This window comes from Tachypleus tridentatus, chromosome 2, assembly GCF_004210375.1.
Source record: "Tachypleus tridentatus isolate NWPU-2018 chromosome 2, ASM421037v1, whole genome shotgun sequence".
Classification (NCBI taxonomy): domain Eukaryota; kingdom Metazoa; phylum Arthropoda; class Merostomata; order Xiphosura; family Limulidae; genus Tachypleus; species Tachypleus tridentatus.
The window spans coordinates 11,644,930-11,654,574 of NC_134826.1; positions in this window are offsets into that span (position 1 = coordinate 11,644,930).

Consider the following 9,645-nt stretch of genomic DNA (forward strand, 5'->3'; position numbering starts at 1 on the left):
CTAGAAAGTTTCAAAAATTTTTGTTTTAAAAACTGGTAAATGTTCGTTACCAGATCGTAGACAAAAATCTACCGTTTCGTAAAGTGAGCGTTGCGATGATCCTCTTAAACGAAATTATCCTTTTACTAAAACATGTAGTTAGGCATTTTTAGCTTTTCAAACGAGAGCAGTCAGTTCTTTTCTTTACCTCATGAAGCAGCCAACCTTTCGTGTTTTATAGAATATGGATACAGCAAATATAATTAGTTATATACCTATATCTCTTATACATATTATATGTATACGACTTTCACGTACATTGTTGGGTATATATTTGTCATCAACTTACCCACCCACCCTTTTAAAAGTATGTGATCTATGTGGTATAGATAATGTAGATAATATGTAATCACGTCTTTCTTATGTACTCCTCTTCTGCAAGGATTGAAAAATAGAAGACTTTCTTTAGTCCTCGTCTATCAAATAAAACAGACTTTCAACAGTACGGTATCCCAATACAAAAACAATAAAACAGACTTTCCACAGTACGATATCCCAATACAAAAACAATAAAACAGACTTTCCACAGTACGATATCCCAACACAAAAACAATAAAACAGACTTTCCACAGTACGATATCCCAATACAAAAACAATAAAACAGACTTTCCACAGTACGATATCCCAACACAAAAACAATAAAACAGACTTTCCACAGTACGATATCCCAATACAAAACAATAAAACAGACTTTCCACAGTACGATATCCCAATACAAAACAATAAAACAGACTTTCCACAGTACGATATCCCAATACAAAACAATAAAACAGACTTTCCACAGTACGATATCCCAATACAAAAACAATAAAACAGACTTTCCACAGTAGGATATCCCAATACAAAAACAATAAAACAGACTTTCCACAGTACGATATCCCAATACAAACACAATAAAACACACTTTCCACAGTACGATATCCCAATACAAAAAACAATCAAAACAGACTATCCACAGTACGATATCCCAATACAAAACAATAAAACAGACTTTCCACAGTACGATATCCCAATACAAAACATTAAAACAGACTTTCCACAGTACGATATCCCAATACAAAACAATAAAACAGACTTTCCACAGTACGATATCCCAATACAAAACAATAAAACAGACTTTCCACAGTACGATATCCCAATACAAAACAATAAAACAGACTTTCCACAGTACGATATCCAAAACAAAACAATAAAACAGACTTTCCACAGTACGATATCCCTGAACAAAAACAATAAAACACACTTTCCACAGTACGATATCCCAATACAAACACAATAAAACACACTTTCCACAGTACGATATCCCAATACAAAAACAATCAAAACAGGCTATCCACAGTACGATATCCCAATACAAAAACAATAAAACAGACTTTCCACAGTACGATATCCCAATACAAAAACATTAAAACAGACTTTCCACAGTACGATATCCCAATACAAAAAAAATAAAACAGACTTTCCACAGTACGATATCCCAATACAAAAACAATAAAACAGACTTTCCACAGTACGATATCCCAATACAAAAACAATAAAACAGACTTTCCACAGTACGATATCCAAAAACAAAAACAATAAAACAGACTTTCCACAGTACGATATCCCTGAACAAAAACAATAAAACAGACTTTCCACAGTACGATATCCCAATACAAAAACAATAAAACAGACTTTCCACAGTACGATATCCCAATACAAAAACAATAAAACAGACTTTCCACAGTACGATATCCCAATACAAAAACAATAAAACAGACTTTCCACAGTACGATATCCCAATACAAAAACAATAAAACAGGCACTCCACAGTACGGTATCCCAATACATAAACAATAAAACAGACTTTCCACAGTACGATATCCCGATACAGAAACAATAAAACAGACTTTCCACAGTACGATATCCCAATACAAAAACAATAAAACAGACTTTCCACAGTACGATATCCCAATACAAAAACAATAAAACAGACTTTCCACAGTACGATATCCCAATACAAAAACAATAAAACAGACTTTCCACAGTACGATATCCCAATACATAAACATTTCTTGAAACAAGTTTATTTTTCATTCGAATTTCATGATTTCTTTCGATTTATTATAAAAGATACGATTTAAATCAAATATTCTATTGCTAAATATTCGTTTAGTTAATCATACAGCTATACCATGGACTATCTATCCTTTATCTCCCACTGGTATTGAAAGCATACTTTCCAGTGAGCCAATATAGGGATATTAATAAATAAAATCCAGATTAACGAAAAGCCGTTTTACCACAGTAGAAAACCTATGAATTATCAATGAATTTCAAATGTTTAATTAGTGAATCAATACCTGTCCCTATATAACTAGTGTATAATCACCAACGATTCAGTTTTACAATCAGTCCTAGTACAAGAACAATGTACGAGTTCTGAAGAATTCCCTTAATTATAAGTTGCTTACAATCAGTCCTAGTAGCTTACAATAAGTTATTTTTATATTAAAAAGAATGTTCTATAACATTTCAGTTGTACACAGCTTCTGGTGGATTCAGCTTTGTTGCTCATGTTACGAATGTTTAAATATCTTGTGTTAGCTCATGTCTCGCAGTAAAAGCTTGAAAAACTGGCGTCTTGTGGTTTTGTACTTTGAGGTAAAAGATTTTCTTGGCGTAGTTGTCTAGTTAGAATTTCGAACTGTCACAGTTTTTGTGTAGTTTTAAAAGGTAGAGATGATAGTCTATTCAGTTTAGGACATATTCAACTATTACATTCTACCCATGTAAGTGGACCTTATTTTTAAATCACAATCTATCCATCTTCTTATACTATTTTGAGTCAAAATAACGTCTTCCACAGTTGCATTAAGTTTAAGCTATTATTAGTACAACGAAAAGGACCCCATCAACGAGATGTACGTTTCCTAGCGACCCCTACCAAACACGAACGGAAGTCTGTGAAAGCTGGAAGTGACGTCATCCTAAAAAAATTGTAGTATCTTGTATATGAGATGAGAAATCAGTATTTGAATGAAAATTACAATATTAACCATAAGGAAGAAGTTCGTTCCCACAAATGTAAACCTATTTAATATATATTGTTAGTGAATAACAGGTTCATTTGAAAACCTAATGTATTTGATATAAGAAGTAGCTTTTATAAAAGCTATAAGTCAGAATTTCTATCTGCTCTTGTGATTACTATAGTTCTGTCAACTCTTTCACATCTGCGACATTATATAACATTTTAAATTTTGTTTATCTATTAAAATATTAAACACGCGTCAACCTGAAACGTGGAGCACAATAAACAAAAAAAATATCTAATATTGTTTTTTCAAATCCATCAGTAACCAATAACTAACACAATAACAATCTTCCAATAACTAATACATATTGTTTTTCTTCAATGCTACAATAGCACTGAGAGAATGTTACGTTGCACTGATAACTGAGTAATTTTTGTATGTGTTGGATAACAAACAAGTGGGCTGTACGTAAGAAAATAGAACACCAACTCTCGAGGTACATCTGTAACGTAACCATCGTCTCTGGGCTGGTAGAGCTTCAACTCTGTAAAACCTTCATGTTAATCAGTAGATTCCTTAATCACAAGTCATAACCTATTGTCTTGTTCGGGTTTTGATTTCCTACCTACTTAATTATTTGACACATTTACTTACTTGGACATTAAAACATATTAACTTTGTCATTTACCCCATAATGTACCACTATTTCACACTAAAAAAATAATTTTATCTCACTAAGTGTAACTTTACCACGCATCCCGTGACAAACCATCACTTGGCCAGGTGGTTAAAGGCGCTCGACTCTCAAAAACACTTATAAAGAACCTTAATATTAAAATCGTGTAGATTCATCCACACCTTGCATAGTCGTTACATGGACATGGAACGTACAATACTATTATGTTCATACAGATATGACACTAAGAAGAGGTTATTTAGGACCCGTTTAAAACCTTGATAGATACTGTTCGACCAGCTGAGTACAGTATTATCCCTGTAACTGATTTCAAAGTGTTCCTGATGACTGACACTTCGATCTTCCGTACCAAATCACAGGTGAAATCGGTCGTATCTCAGTTGAAAGCTAAACATATTAAGATGGTAACAGGGACATAAAAGGTTCGTAGTTGCTTAAATAATGATTCTGAGAACGTGGCTTTACTGCTATAACTGAATTTACTCCCAGCAGGTAGACCTTAGTACTAGCTAGTATGAAGACTTGGGGATGCTGTATTTCACTTAGTTTATCGATTACCAAACGAAAACTTGTCTCGAATAGATACGTTCAAACCCACCATCTCTGGATGAAACTGAATATTGAACAAACTCTAGTATAAAGACACCCCTTGGCTCCTGAGAGACGTGTTAATGTTCAGTCACACACATTGTTGTAAAGCAACCTAGACACCACTTGGCTCTTGAGAGACGTGTTAATGTTCAGTCACACAGATTGTTGTAAAGCAACCTAGACACCCCTTGGCTCTTGAGAGACGTGTCAATGTTCAGTCACACAGATTGTTGTAAAGCAACCTAGAAATAGTTTATGAAATCAGTTGAAGTGCAGGAAACGTTTCACACTTTGATATAATAGTAATACATCTGTCTTCAAGACTAGCTGTATTTACAATATCATCACATCTGTTTAACATTACTGGCAAGTCAAGTCCAATATCAATAGACGAGTTAGACAGATAACTATCAAACGTTTCACACTTACTCAGATATAATAGTAATACATCTGTCTTCAAGACCAGCTGTATTTACAATATCATCACATCTGTTTAACATTACTGGCAAGTCAAGTCCGATATCAATAGACGAGTTACACAGATAACAATCACTAATACAGCAGTGTTGTTCTGTAATAAGGTGCGTATGGAGAAAGAAGAAACCCCATAATTTATTGTCACGTGAGATACGGTAACAATGCGTTTAAATGTGAAACTACTCTGTTTTCAAATCAACTTATAATCACAAAAGTTTCGGCTTAAGAACTTCGCTGTAAGGTCCTAGAAAAAAGGATATTACTGACGAAATGTCTATTTCTGTACTCACCTGTTTCTATATGGTATTGGTTTCAGTTTCGTACATAAAACTAGAGCACATATTAGTGTGTATTAAGGAGCTATACATGTGTCATTATGTAAACAGCTTCTATTTGCTGCCTCTACACACATATTGCACTGGTTCCCGGGAAATCCTCACGAGACATTTGCATTCCTTACGTGGAACTAGCTCGTGAAATTTCCTTCATATATTGCATGTGCAAACAAAACATCTTGTTTATAAGTTTTGTCAATCACTGAGAAACAAGTAATACATAACACCAATGTACCATCACAATACTGCAGTATATTTAAACACATAATACCAATGTACTATAACAATTAAACAGTTACCAAATCCCTTAGAAATAACACAAACATAAAAAGTTAATCCTAAGTTTGTTAATAATTTTCCGATAAAATTTTCGTTATTGCTTTTGAAATGGATTTATCTAACAAACCATCATACAAACACTTTTCGGTTTTTTATATCGGTAAACGTATATTTTGACATGCATTATTTTTATTATAATACGGTCACAGTTGCTCTTTAAAAACCAGAAATGGAGTTTTGTCCACTAACTTACAATCAAAGAACAATAAGCAGACATTATGTCTTGTTGGTTTGTTTTTTTTTGTCGCCAAGTTGATTAAATCTTCACTGGAAAAATAAAAAAGTTGTAAATGAATCTCCATCAAACCATCACAATTTGGGCACTTTTTTATATAAATACAAGAACATGCTGCTATCAAATGTTTATTTGTAATATGTTATTCACAAAATAAAACACATTCATATTTTAAATAGATCAAATTACAATTATTTATTATTCCAACAAACTCACAACAAGATTGTGTACTTCCATTCCACCGACTTTACACAAAATGAAGATAAAACATGTATTTAATGTTCTGTATAAGATGCATTTTCCAATCAGTCCTGAAGTTCAAAGTAAGCATTATCTACAACTTATTAAAATGTTACACCAGTTCAATGACAGATATTAAAGTTATGTAATAGCTTTTAAGGTTAATTAGAATTAAGCACAAGGCTGCACAATGGGTTATCTGTCCTTTGCCCACCACGAGTATCGAAACCACGCTGCGGGTTCACAGACATGCCGTTGTACAGCTTTTAAGTATTAAAAAGAACTGTACTTTTTCTATGAGATTAAAGGGTAAAAATAAGCTACACCTCGTCTGTGAGGTTAAGAGATGTACGATAATAATTTAAAATTATGATAAACTTACGTTTCCGTTATAAACTCGAGCTCTAAGAGAAAGTAGATAAGTAAAGATAGTAATGTTTTGTTGTTGTGTTTTAGGCTTAGAAACGTATCGTTTTAAATTTAGTTTTAAAAATCCCATCATGAAAATATTTCTGGAAAGCTGAAATAATTCTAATGATTCGATTTTCTGTTGCTGCTGCCATCTAGCGACAAGGTTTGTTCGCATGCAAAGAAGACCTTTACATATGTTTGGAAAGTGTATGAATGCTGAAACTTTGATAAAATATGTTAATATTTTTAATCAACTATTTCAAATAATATTCAAATAAATCTTTAAGTGCTTATTCCATCTACACGTTACCTTCTTCCACATCGATAAATTTCATTATTACTAACATTAACCTACAAAATAACGGCTCAAACTGTAACCTTCTCAACAAATAGGTATGAAACGTCACTATGGTTAGTCACAAGTTCCATTTCTTACTTATAATATCTATACCTAAAAGAACGTGGCATTATTATTTTCTAGAATGACGTTGACTTGTGCAACACAAACATACAATAAATACAGATTTTTACCCTCAATACAGCTGATCATAGAATGGTTCCGAGCTTTTCTTCTTTTAACTCATGACTCCATCTCTTGACCGATTACTGAGGATTTCCTCTTATTGTTGTTGTTTTTTCTTCTAAAGTCTATCACTACCAAACTCTTCATTTATTCAAAGGTACCGAGAACGAGACAGCTAGCTACACATTACACGTTACGACTATTTAGCAGTTTTGTTTGGTTCAGATCAAAGCTACATTTGGCTACCTGCTGTGTACACCACGGGAATCGAGCCAAGGATTTGAGCGTTTTAAGACTGTAAACCCACCTTTGTCCACCGAGAGTCTTTATCGATTTCTTATCATACAATAAAGACACGTTTTATATTAACAACAATAAAACGTCAGTATACTACTATGTTTCTCAGATTTCTTAACGACACCACACCTCAGTGTTGTGACACTAAAATACGGAGACAGATGGCGCTAGGAAAAAATAAAACTAAACTTCATCAACTAAGGAAGTTTTATTTCTCAAAACCTGCCTCTGCTGTTTAAATAATTATAAGACATATTTCTTGCGTCAAGTAATATCTTAAAGTACTAAATGTATTTTCAAGAGCCGAGAGAACAGCTGTATTAAATACGTAACAAACATCTAACTGAACTATAGCTAAATATATTTGACGAGTAAAGTATGGGGGAAAGAGACAGGGTGCAGGAGATAGGTGCTATCCCAAAGAGACAAAATATGAACTAAACATGCATTGAAAACATTTTGTAAAAATATATATTTCTTGTTCTATTACACCTTTCTTCAAAGTTCTATTATATATTTTGTGTAACCTGATTACTGTGACGTTACATCTGTGCATACAAAAGCAAGAACAGCAAATATCAAATCAAACCTAACGAAAGTGTAGCCTTGAACTTTAGAGTAACCAAACACTGTTTGCTTGTTGGACTTCATGTAAAGTTACACGAAGACTACCTGTCCACAGTTTTGAAGTGAGACACTAGTAGGAAAGCAAACAGGCAACACCAAACCGATCTTTGGTTTCTCTAGTCAGACCGAATAATGGGTTTGACCGCCACTCTTATAACAAATCCATATTCTTTAGTGCTGAGTGCAATTTTTTCTTTTGCATTAATGAGATGCGAACTACAAACACCTCTCTACAGTCCGGTATAGTAGCAGGGAGATGCTCCTTCGGCTAACAGCTAAACACAGCATACAGACAGATAGGTCAACTAATACGTACAGCTACAGGCAGACTTTACGTTAAAATAGTTTCCTTTATTTGAGATCTTTTGGCCCTCTCACGGCGGCCGTCATCTGAGCTATTACACTGTTGCCTAATATATAACTAACTAGGCCTAACTAAGGTCCAAGACACTTTACAAACTCTGGTTTTTTAAATCGTAATATTTACAAAATATACATCGTACCGTTTCCCTGGAGATTGACTTCCATGTTCTAACAACAGAATGCTGAGAAAAGTAAATATAACGATTTTGGTAACAACTCAGAATATATCGCCTATGTACATGTAACAAAGGTTGTCAAGCTCGTAGGAAATGGTAACCATAGCAACGAACTTTCAGCCTACTAAACAATGAAAACTTTAATATAATGAAAGCATTATTCTTCAAAAATACGCATGTATTGTTGCGGATTAAAAGCGCCTGAACTTTTACTGTGCAATAATTGTTGAATGTTACTGATTGTTGTCAACTTCGTGCAATATTTCAGAACTGCAATATTCACTTTTAGAGGGGAGATGCATAACGTGCAGTTTAAGTACATGTACGATAAAGTTTTTCATGGTTTTCTTTAAGAATTCAGGAAAAATACGTTTGGTATTTTATGTTAAATATTTCAGATGTGTGGTCTCAAACGTCTATAACAAATACAAACATAGGCCTACATTTGTCTAAAATGAAAGAAATTACAGCAGTTTTCTTTCAATAAACAGAAAATAAAATATCATTTTGCTTTTTTACAAAATATATAATTACAGTGAACATAAAAGTTAAAATAATATTTGCTCATTACACGGGTGATAATATAATACATATCTGACAAGGATAACATTTAATTATGAGACGAGACGTGCCAATTCAACAAAAGCCATATCTTTCCAGCTCAGTTTCGTGAACACTTGAGAAAAACGTGAAAAAAAAACACTTCTTTTTTGAAAAGGTAAATCTTTCTGGTGGGTGTACAAAACAATGTAACAAAAAATAGTGTTAAACAATAGCTTGTGGAATAAACCATCAAAAAAATTACCGCTCCATAAATTACCAAAACAGAAAAATTGTTTAATAATTTACTACAAACAATAGTTTGTGGAATAAACTACCAAAAGTTTGCAACTGTTTAATAAATACCAAAAGCAGAGATTATTTAAATTAACTATTAAAAGAGGGGATAATAATATACCACACAGGCAAGACTGTATTGTGAAACTCTTTAATAAACTATTAGAAATGAGAGTGTTTGTGTGTTTTACTTATACCAAAACCACATCCGGCTATCTGCTGAGCCCACCGAAGGGAATTGAACCTCTGATTTTAGCTTTGTAAATCCGTAGATATACCACTGAATTAGCGGGAGGCAAGGGCTAATGATGTAGGGAAAGGCAGGTCATTGGAGTGAATTAATAAATTACAGAGGATTGATAAAGACATTAAAAAAAAGAATACATAATTTACCTTTTTTCAGGGATACTGCTCAGAATTAGTTGTGTCGTTGAAGTTAAG